This window comes from Aptenodytes patagonicus, chromosome 1 (assembly GCF_965638725.1).
Source record: "Aptenodytes patagonicus chromosome 1, bAptPat1.pri.cur, whole genome shotgun sequence".
Lineage (NCBI taxonomy): Eukaryota > Metazoa > Chordata > Aves > Sphenisciformes > Spheniscidae > Aptenodytes > Aptenodytes patagonicus.
The window spans coordinates 2,726,472-2,736,654 of record NC_134949.1 but is presented as its reverse complement, the minus strand read 5'-3'; positions in this window follow the sequence as shown (position 1 = coordinate 2,736,654).

Sequence of the window (10,183 nt, the reverse complement as noted above, 5' to 3'; positions counted from 1 at the left end):
CTGAAGGACTGCACCCCGTGGAAGGGACCCACGCTGGAGCAGTTTGTGAAGAACTGCAGCCCGTGGGAAGGACTCACGTTGGAGAAGTTCATGGAGGACTGTCTCCCGTGGGAGGGACCCCACGCTGGAGCAGGGGAAGAGTGTGAGGAGTCCTTCCCCTGAGGAGGAAGGAGCGGCAGAGACAACATGTGATGAACTGACCACAACCCCCATTCCCCGTCCCCCTGCGCCTCTGCGGGGGAGGAGGTAGAGAAAATGGGGAATAAAGTTAATGCTGAGAAGAATGGAGGGGTGGGGTGAAGGTGTTTTAAGATTCTGTTTTATTTCTCATTACCCTACTCTGATTTGATTGGTAATAGATTAAACTAATTTCCCCAAGTCGAGTCTGTTTTGCCCATGATGATAATTGGTGAGTGATCTCTCCCTGTCCTTATCTCGACCCACAAGTATTTTGCTACATTTTCTCTCCCCTGTCCAGCTGAGGAGGGGAGTGATAGAGCGGCTTGGTGGGCACCTGACATCCAGCCAGTGTCAACCCACCACAAAAGCCATTCACAGCAGAGGAAGAGAGGGGAGGATAGTTCAACAAGGCCAAGTGCCGGGTCCTGCACTTGGGTCACAACAACCCCGTGCAGCGCTACAGGCTTGGGGAAGAGTGGCTGGAAAGCTGCCCAGCAGAGAAGGACCTGGGGGTGTTGGTCGACAGCCGGCTGAACATGAGCCGGCAGTGTGCCCAGGCGGCCAAGAAGGCCAATGGCATCCTGGCCTGTATCAGCAATAGTGTGGCCAGCAGGAGCAGGGAAGTGATCGTGCCCCTGTACTCGGCACTGGGGAGGCCGCACCTCGAACACTGTGTTCAGTTTTGGGCCCCTCACTACAAGAAGGACGTTGAGGTGCTGGAGCGTGTCCAGAGAAGGGCAACGAGGCTGGTGAGGGGTCTGGAGAACAAGTCTGATGAGGAGCGGCTGAGGGAACTGGGGTTGTTCAGCCTGGAGAAAAGGAGGCTGAGGGGAGACCTCATCGCTCTCTACAACTACCTGAAAGGAGGTTGTAGCGAGGTGGGGTCGGTCTCTTCTCCCAAGTAACAAGCGATAGGACGAGAGGAAATGGCCTCAAGTTGTGCCAGGGGAGGTTTAGATTGGAGATGAGGAAAAATTTCTTCACCAAAAGGGTTGTCAAGCATTGGAACAGGCTGCCCAGGGAAATGGTGGAGTCCCCATCCCTGGAGGTATTTAAAAGACATGTAGACGTGGTGCTTAGGGACATGGTTTAGTGGTGGACTTGGCAGGGCTAAGTTAACGGTTGGACTTGATGATCTTAAAGGTCTTTTCCAACCTAAATGATTCTATGATTCTGTGATACTATAATTCTTGAAATTCACTTGCTAAACCATTTTTAACACCCTGGATTATCTGCCTGGCCTCCAGGTGTGACTGCAGAGAGTAACAGGTTTCTGCTTCATGCGTATCCCATGTCACCTTTACCAACCCTGTGTGGGGCTGTTGGCATTAAAATATCACCATTGAATGCAGCTGATAAATCAGCCTTGCTGATGAATTGAACATCATCACTTCTTGTGTTTGATAGGAGGTGACTGGGGTGTTGAAACAATCTGAGATCTCCTTGTTCATTTGCAAGGGATTTGGCAATAGTGACCCTTCTCTAATACTGTGGAGCAAGAGCAGATAGTTTCAGGAATGCCACAGTGCACCAAGTTGTTGTCCAGCATGGGACATGCAATACCTGACCCTCTGCTTTCAGCATCCAGTGCAAGAGCAAGGGCACACTGCATTTCACTTTATAATGGCGTAGGGAGGCTAGAGAGCTGAGGAGATGGGGCCTCAGCTGGGAGAAAGGGCAAGCAAACAGGAGGGGAAGTCTGAAGCAGAGAAATCCACCAAAGAATGCAGGATAGCATAGGCTGCGTACCAGTGTGCACCATATCCCTTCTCTGCTGGCTTGAGATGGGCTCTGGGAAGGTTAAGATGGCCTTCAGGAGGTGTTATTGGGTGGAGAAAGGACAAGTTTCCACCATTCCAGGATAAATAGCTTGTACTTGTATGCTACAGGCAGCTGGGGGAGTGCAGGCAGGCAGAGAGACCTCGCAGACAGGACAGGCTTGCTTGTGTTCTCAGGGCACTTTGGAGGATGACTGAAAGTAGCTGCAGATGGTGGCTGCGTAATAAGGTGTGCAGGTTCCTCTGAGCCCAACAAAGGATAAAAAAAGCAGTGGAGCAAAGGGATGTGCAACAAGAAGAAAGACTTTCCCTTTACTCTCTTGCTGACCATGCGTCTGAAACTGGTGTGGCTCAGGTACATCTGGGAACAAGGAGAAGGCAGGTCATCTGCCCTACCTGACCTCAAGATGCTGGGTACACCTAGGACCAGCCCAGCCAAGGGAGCACCCCTTTCCCTGGACTGCTGGAGGGGTGTTTTTAATTATCTTCCAGCACCTCATGTATAGGGGCCAGGGGAGAGAGAAGGCATCAGTTTACAAGACAGGGAAGAGGAGAAAAGTGGCATCTCCCAGCATGCTGTGGACTTGAAAGCTTTAGCACAAGGAAAAGTAAGCCCTGGAGCACTACCCTAGCATAAGCTATTCCCACTTCTCTGTTCTTCTTCTTTTCCTAATTTTCTTCCCTTTGATCTTGATTTGCTGTTTCTGAGACTTGAATAATTTCACCCTTGGACAAGTGGAACAGATGCAAACCTTCTCTTTCCTTCCTTAAGACACAACCCGCAGGCACTTTTCTGAATTTGGGTGCCTGTGAACTAGATCTGCCTTCCATCACCAGGTCGCCTCTGGTCTGGGTTTTTCTAGGGTGGACTAAGGAATTTACCTCCAGTGAAGTTGGTCTCGGAGGATTGGCCATGACAAGCACGGTGTGTCCACCCTGTAATTGGTGTGGCCCTAAGTGCCTGCTGCAAGGTAGGCATCCTCTTTACTTCAGAGGCCGTGTGCAGTGCTGTGTCTTTATGACGTTGATGGTTGGCAAGTTTGGACTCCATGGTCAAGTCAGTGTAGACATGGTATCTGAGGTTTAAGGTTCTGTCTCAGCTCCTTTCTCATATTCCCCAAAATATCTGCTGATGTCTTAGAGCAAAGTAATCCATTGAGTTTACCTGGGCTTGAGATGAATTGAAGTTGAAAGGTGTTTCCATGCATTGCTGAGCTCATGGCAGCAAGGAAAGGAGCAGGGCTGAGGTATTTCGGTTCTGCGAGACTCATACTACAGATGACCCACAGTGACTTCCGTAAGACATGTCTGGAGTGATCTCTAGGAAACATTAGTACAGATGGATAAAGGCAGACAACAGGAATTCTTTCCCGGGATCATGCTGTGACTAGAAAAGGAAATATTGCTCCACTAACGCTTATTGTCCTCCCAGTTTTAGAAAGAGTTTCAGGATTTTTCACCTCCTCCAACGTCACTGAGAAAGGGCAGAATGGGACTTTTTTCTGAGCAAGAGGGAGTCAACAGCAGGAGCAGGGAACGATGATTGAGCTGAGCTCTCTTTGCAGTGCCTGAAGGGTTAATGCTGGGCTTAAGCCAACCCATGGATCCCAATAACCTGCTCAGAAAGGCCTATGGGTAACTCCAAAATCTTCTTTGTCTTCAATCTTTTCCTGCCCACAGCATCTCTCCAGATTCATACATTCTCTCTGTGTGCTAGAAGACAGTGGTTTCCTTTCCTTTGATGCCACTATTTTCAGTTACACATTGTCCCCACTCTTCTGAGATGAAGATGTAGAAGGATTCCCACCCCGTCACTGGGAAATACCTGCTGTTCCTAAAGAACCCAGAAGCCAACCCTGAGAAAAGTCTCATCCTTCAAAAACTGCTACCGGCCCCAGGCAGGCTTGAATTCTGTGACTAGGCAGATTGTTTTGGAAGTATAACTCCTCCCACAGACCGAGCATTTGTCATTCTTTCTGTGAATTATGTCGTATTCCTAACAAACTATTTGTTAGTCACACGCTTTCCAGTGCTTCTGTGAACAAGATTTTTAGGCTCTGAATTGCTGGGAAAAGTGAAGACTGTTTGTTCTGCATGTTTTAATTATGAATGTTGTTTCTGTCTCCCAGCTGGACAGACTTTTTTCCTCTTCTCTCTTTGCTGGTTATCAATACTGAAAGATACTGGCCAAGTGGCCGGAGCGGTGAATCCTTTTCTGTTGCAGATATCTATCCTGAAGATAAGTAGCAAAGGAGATATTGGCAATAGTACGGACATTTAAGTTAATGCAGACCCACTCTCAGCCAAGCTGACTAATAAACAAAAGAGAGAGGGGCTTGAATACCAGAAAAATATTTTCAGTGTGAGAATGCCGATTCAGTTACAACAGTGATTGAGGAAATATGATTTTCAAGTCCAAATCTGTCATAAACTGGCCATGTAAGGTGTCTTACTCTCAGCCCATGCCTTAAAAATACACATTTTATTTTCTTCACCACTTTTATCCAGATATAGATTGCAAATGCTGAAAAGAAAAACCTTGGTGGAAAATAGACTATGCGTAGTGTCCTGCAGAGCTGGAGTCCAGGCCTCAAGTTCTAACCTCCTGACAAGTTCTAAGAGTATGTCACAAAACAGCCCCATATATACCCTTCTTCACTGGAGTCAGGGTCTGCACTGGTTTCATCGGTGGTATCAGCCCTTTCTCCTAGAATATTTGCTTCCTGCTGCCAGACCATTTTGGCCGGGTGATGGCATCTTTTACTTTGCATGGCCCAAGCTAATCTGAAGTCATCATCAAGGAGTATTCATGGCTCCCTTGAGTCTCTGGAATAGATTAGCCGGGGCCTTCTCAGCATGTCTCTAACCCCAACGCTGCTGAGGCCACTACACAATTAGCCAGCAATTGTGCCGCAGCGAACAGATTGCACTGAAGATAACCAGATGTGAGCAGATAAAGGGGCCGGTGGAATTCAGGCCATGTGTGTCTTATCTCTGAAAGCCTTCAATAGCTTCTCCAGCCCTGAGTTCAAACAGCAGTCACAGGCCTGCAGTGTCTCATGCCAGGATCTTTATTAGGCATCATTTCTGGTGATCTAAGCCCCCTCAACCTGCCAGGTGAATGAGAAAGGTCAGCAGTTTGAAGGTGAATGCCGAGTTGTGTACTGTCAGATTCTTCTGATCACAGGACATCTGCTCCTGCTCATTCCTCTGAAGGTATCAAGGCACTCATGACGCAGGACCACCAGGGCCTCCAATGAGGATCATAGCAGCCACCTTGGCCAACGCTTGCATGCTCATTTGGCTCTGGTTGCATCAAGTATGGGGGCTGGGAATAGATATGGCACTGCAAGGTAGCGCTGAGCAGGCCCAGACAGACCTTCTCTCAAGTAGATTTTCATTCCTCCCTGCTGAGGGGTGACAACAACACTCTGGCCAGCTGCTCCCTGCTCAGGTGGGTTGGGGCTAAACACATTGTCCCTTCATCCGGGGCTGTGAGGGAGGGGAAACGTAGCTCATGAGAAATGACCCCATCACATCAGTTCCCCCCAGTTTTTTTTATTATTCCTGACACCCTTCACTAGGAAGTATCCATGCTGAAGACCATAAACACATCTTAAACTCGATTCACTACAGACACAGCAATTTCAGGGATATGGTGGTCTATTCCCCAACCTCCCATACACCTAATATCAACAGTAGTACCAGCGATGCAGCACACTTCTGTTCAACTAGCAAGACAAAACCTAGCCTTTCAGTGGAAGGGAATTTCATTGAAGACTAAAATGAAGAGCTGTCCAACGTCATAGAGTTTAGAGGCATCAGGTAGAATCTGAAATCCCATACAAATTTTGAAAACTGTCCTCCTATATCTAGCTATATTCAGTCAGCGTGGATGTGTTGGTGCTTCTAACATCCTTCGCAAGTGAACCATCAGCAGGGCCAGATGCAAAAACGGGGAAGGCTGCCTTACCTTGAAACTCTTGGTTTTTAAGAACCAGAAAAGATCAAATGAACACTCCTGTGTGCTCAGGGCATGGCTGCTCTAGAGCACATCTCAGTGTCCTCTACTCCACGTAGGTTCCTGTAGCTTTCACAGGTCTCTTTCAACGCTTTCATCCCTCTCATGAGTGAAGGTTCAACAAGAAACTCTTTCAGTCATCTGATGAAAACATCTACCAGGCTTAAATGTGGCTACAGACCACACCTAGAAGTTTATCTAGACATTTTCTTAGTCAGATCCAGAAGTTTGGGTGTCCTTAATATACTCTTTTCTTTTATTATCCTTTTTTGCAGTTGAACATAACAATTCAATAAGCAACCTCCTTCCCTCCCCTTTCATTCCCTCTCTGAAAGGCAAACTGATTACTATTTTTTTTTAAAGAGTAATCTAAGCTTTACAGGACCTCTACTGTCAATTTCAGATATTCCATTGACAACTCCCAGCTAGATTTATCTCCAAGGGTATTCAGTGCCTTCTGATAGCATTATCCTTGTGCTAATTCAAATTCTGTCCTAAGGAAGAAAAAGGAAAGATTTCCAAAGGGGGTGAGAAATAACAAGGCAAAAAAATAAACCTAAGCAAGCCTCTGAGGCAATTCCCCAGGCCAGAAATCTGGAACAATGTTTTGTGCCTTCCCCTAACAATCAGCTTCCCAAAGGGGCAGAATTATCAAATATTACATGGGGTAATCTTAGTAATTAAAGAATTTATACATATATATGAAACACCATAATGGTGATCACAGGGCACAATCCAGTTTGCAAAGTATTTTTCTGCTGGGATTCACCCAGACACTTGCTGTTTTATTATGAGTTGGCTTTTTTAAAAGTTTGAGGTGTTTTTAATATATTTTTTCCAGATGTTTCACCTCATAACATTTCTGGTTTTACTATATGGCTCTTATTTTTTTGCCCAATTAATTTCTTTCTCTGTCTCTCTCTTTCCCTGCTCTTTCTCCCTAAATTTTAGCATGTGATTTTTGGAATGTGGTTGCAGCAGAACCCTGCACAGTTATGTCCATGAGACTGCTTGGAAGAACATTGAAGAAGCCTCAAGTGAGGAGCAGGAAGACATTGGAGTTAGTCATGTGAGGCAACTTTCAGAGATGGACAGAAAGCAAAACCCAAACCAACCAACCAACCAAAGAAACAAACAAAAACCAGCCTTCAGGGATTCCATCTGATTAAGAAAGCCATCTGTTCAGATGACAAACCTTGCCATCCTGGTTGGCCAAACTAGGAGAAAAAGTCTGTAGGAGGGTATTTAAAAACAAGCAATCAGAACCTGTCCTTACCTGTTGTTGAAAATCTCCCTTCTCAACGAGCCCCCGCCACTGACTTAAAGCCCCCGTATGACCCTACATGTATTTTTGCATTTTTGCTTGGTGAAACAACCTTCTCAAGTGTGCTAAGATTGCATTATCAGAGAAAATAATGCAAGATACCCTCAGAATTGGCACCGCTTGTCAGGAAAAGCCTTTCCAAGGGTTCTGGAGCTGCTGCCTAAGTCAGAGCAGCATGAACCTTTTGGCCTTTAAGCTTTAAACTCACGTAAGCATGTAAGCCATCTTGGCTTAAATAAACATGACAAGTATGCTACTGATTTTGCTGTGTTTTGACATTGGTACAACTCCCTCCTGACTTAAAGGGAGTTTGTGATCATTTATATCATAAAATATAGGAAGGGTAATGAAAATGACAGATAAGGCATAGAAATCTCTCAGCCAGTGAGAAACGGTGCCCTGCCATTTCCCATGTATGGATGTCCAGCACCTCCAGGTTGTGCTTCTTGATCTATCACATCAAATTCCTAAATTCAGTAAGTTGCAAAGGTTCTGGTGGAAGAAGAGGGGATATTGGTATAATGTAAAGTGCTCAAGTCCATTTTTTTCTTATCTATGCACACTGACCAGCTGGTCTGTTAGAAGAGGTGGTGTGATCTAACACATCACCCAAGATTTGGACCAGCAGGTTCTAGTCCCCGCTTTGTGTCTGACCCTAGAAATTCGCTTCCTTTCTGGAAGATCTAACCTTTGACTCAGCTTTAGTTTCCTCTTTCTGAACTTGTGCTGAGGGTATTTTATGATGCCTGCCAGCTTGAACTTACAAGGGATTTGCAGTTTGGCTGTTTATCAACCATTGAAGGCAAGCTTTGGGAAGCGTGGACCACCTCTGAAGTTCAGGCTGCCCAAAAAGGCCCACAGACAGACCGAGGTTGGAATCACTTAGACTTGTCTAATATGTAATGCTGAAATGTCCCAGACTGGCTTTCTGTTTTGCAGGCTGAATGCCTGCATGAAAATACCAGCAAAAATATAAAGGGGTGGGGTGCCCTTTTATCCCCTAAACCATCAAAGAATGCAATTAAGGGAAACTACCCAGTCTGGCCCAACTTGAAAAGAACAAGGGCAGCCCTTTCATTCAGAAGGTTTAACGTGGGTTAGATGTTTGCAGTATGGTTTGGGCTAGGGAATGGTTTGTGGGTAAAAAGAAGGGAGAAGCAGACTGAGCATTGCTTTTACTCTCCAGGATGAAGGGAAGGGCGTTGGATGTGAGTGGTTGACTGGCAGATTGGTCTGTAAGACAGCGACTGCTTTTATGTTTCTGTTAAGCAGGAAAGGAAGGAGGAAGGAGATGAAAGGAAGAAGATAGGATGGGTGGGGAAAATGAGGAGACCTGGGTGCAGCCTGGAAGCATCATCCTGTGAAGCAGGAGGTGGAAGAATGGCAGGAAAAAGAATGGATTTACAACCTGACACCCCCACAGATGGCTCCTTGCATTTGTCCTTTTGCAGACAAACAGACCCCACTTGAATTATGGGGCTATAATTCTATTTGTGGATGGTGGACGGGAAGAAGGGGGAGGTTGCAAGAGCTGTTTGGTGGTTTATGACCTCCCCAGAAGCCCTTGATGGAATTCCAGCCCCATAACTCACAGCTGCCTCTTCTGGATCTAATTCACTGGAGGTCTCTGATGTGGTAGTTAAGATCGAGTTCGGTGTTGTGTCTTGCCCCTGCTGGGGAGTTAATCAGATTGCCTTTGCTAATCCAAAGCAGGGCAGTTTTATGAGACAGTGTTTCCCTGGCGAGTGCATTCTGGTTTGGCTTGGGTACTGTGAAAGCAGAGAGCAGACTTAGGTACCGTTAACATAATTGGATCAGTGTCTGCAGCCGTATTTCCTTCATAGTCATCCATCAGAAAGAAAGAAGAGCACAGGACCGGAGCCACGGCATGGCCATCAAGGTGACCCTGGTGTCTTGAACCCTAGAGGTTTTCCATTTGGCTCTCCCTAGTGACATCAAGGGGTTGTAAGCTGCCTGCAGGTCTGCCCTGCACTGCAGCTGGTGAGTAAGACCCAAGTCAGGGCCACGAGATATAAATCAGGACATGAGATTTAGCTCGTGTCCATGCCTGTAGACCTGCCACATTACAAAGAAGGACAGGTCCTGACAGTACCTCAGGGTCTGTACTTTGGCACTCTGGTACTCCTCCAGCAAAGGGTTAATCAAACTGGACAGGGCAGCACTTATAGGACCAACTTGGTGCCTGTCAGTAGAGTCTGAGGGACAAAGGTGGGATGCCCTGGGATGCATCACTTGTTCCAGTGGATAGATTTCTCTCTGGCATCATCTCTCTGCCCCCAAAAAGGCTGTGTTTCAAAATTAAAATCTAACTTCAAAGCCAACCACGAGCATTTCTTAGGGCTCAACCTCCTATCCCCATGTACAGCCCTGAACAAGTAAGCATCGCATTCTCACAGTCATAACAGACCGAACCTTTTAAGCAGCTCCTTTTCCAAGATTTTATTACAAACATCTCCTGACCCAGTAGACTCTTTTCCCAATATGTCTTTCTGTGCTCGAGCTCTGTATATTTGGCCCAGTGAAGCAATTGTGTCTAAGAGCATACAGGGCAGAGGGAGCCCGACTGGATGCAGTTTTATCCATGAAGGTAAAAAATCCCTGGTACATACTCTTCCCAAACTGTGCATTGTCTGGGAGAGGGTTAGCTGGCACTGTCCAAAATTGTGCCGGGGAGCATGTTAACAGCTAAGCATCACAGACAATTTCAACATAGTGCTTGATACTCCACCTTGGCCTTCTTTTATTTACTAGCACAGATGTAGCCAGGAAAAACATAATGCCTGCTGGTGTTGTCTGCTTGTCATGTTCCTGCCCATAAAATGTTTGTGTGTCATGAATTGTGACTAACTGGTGATCTGC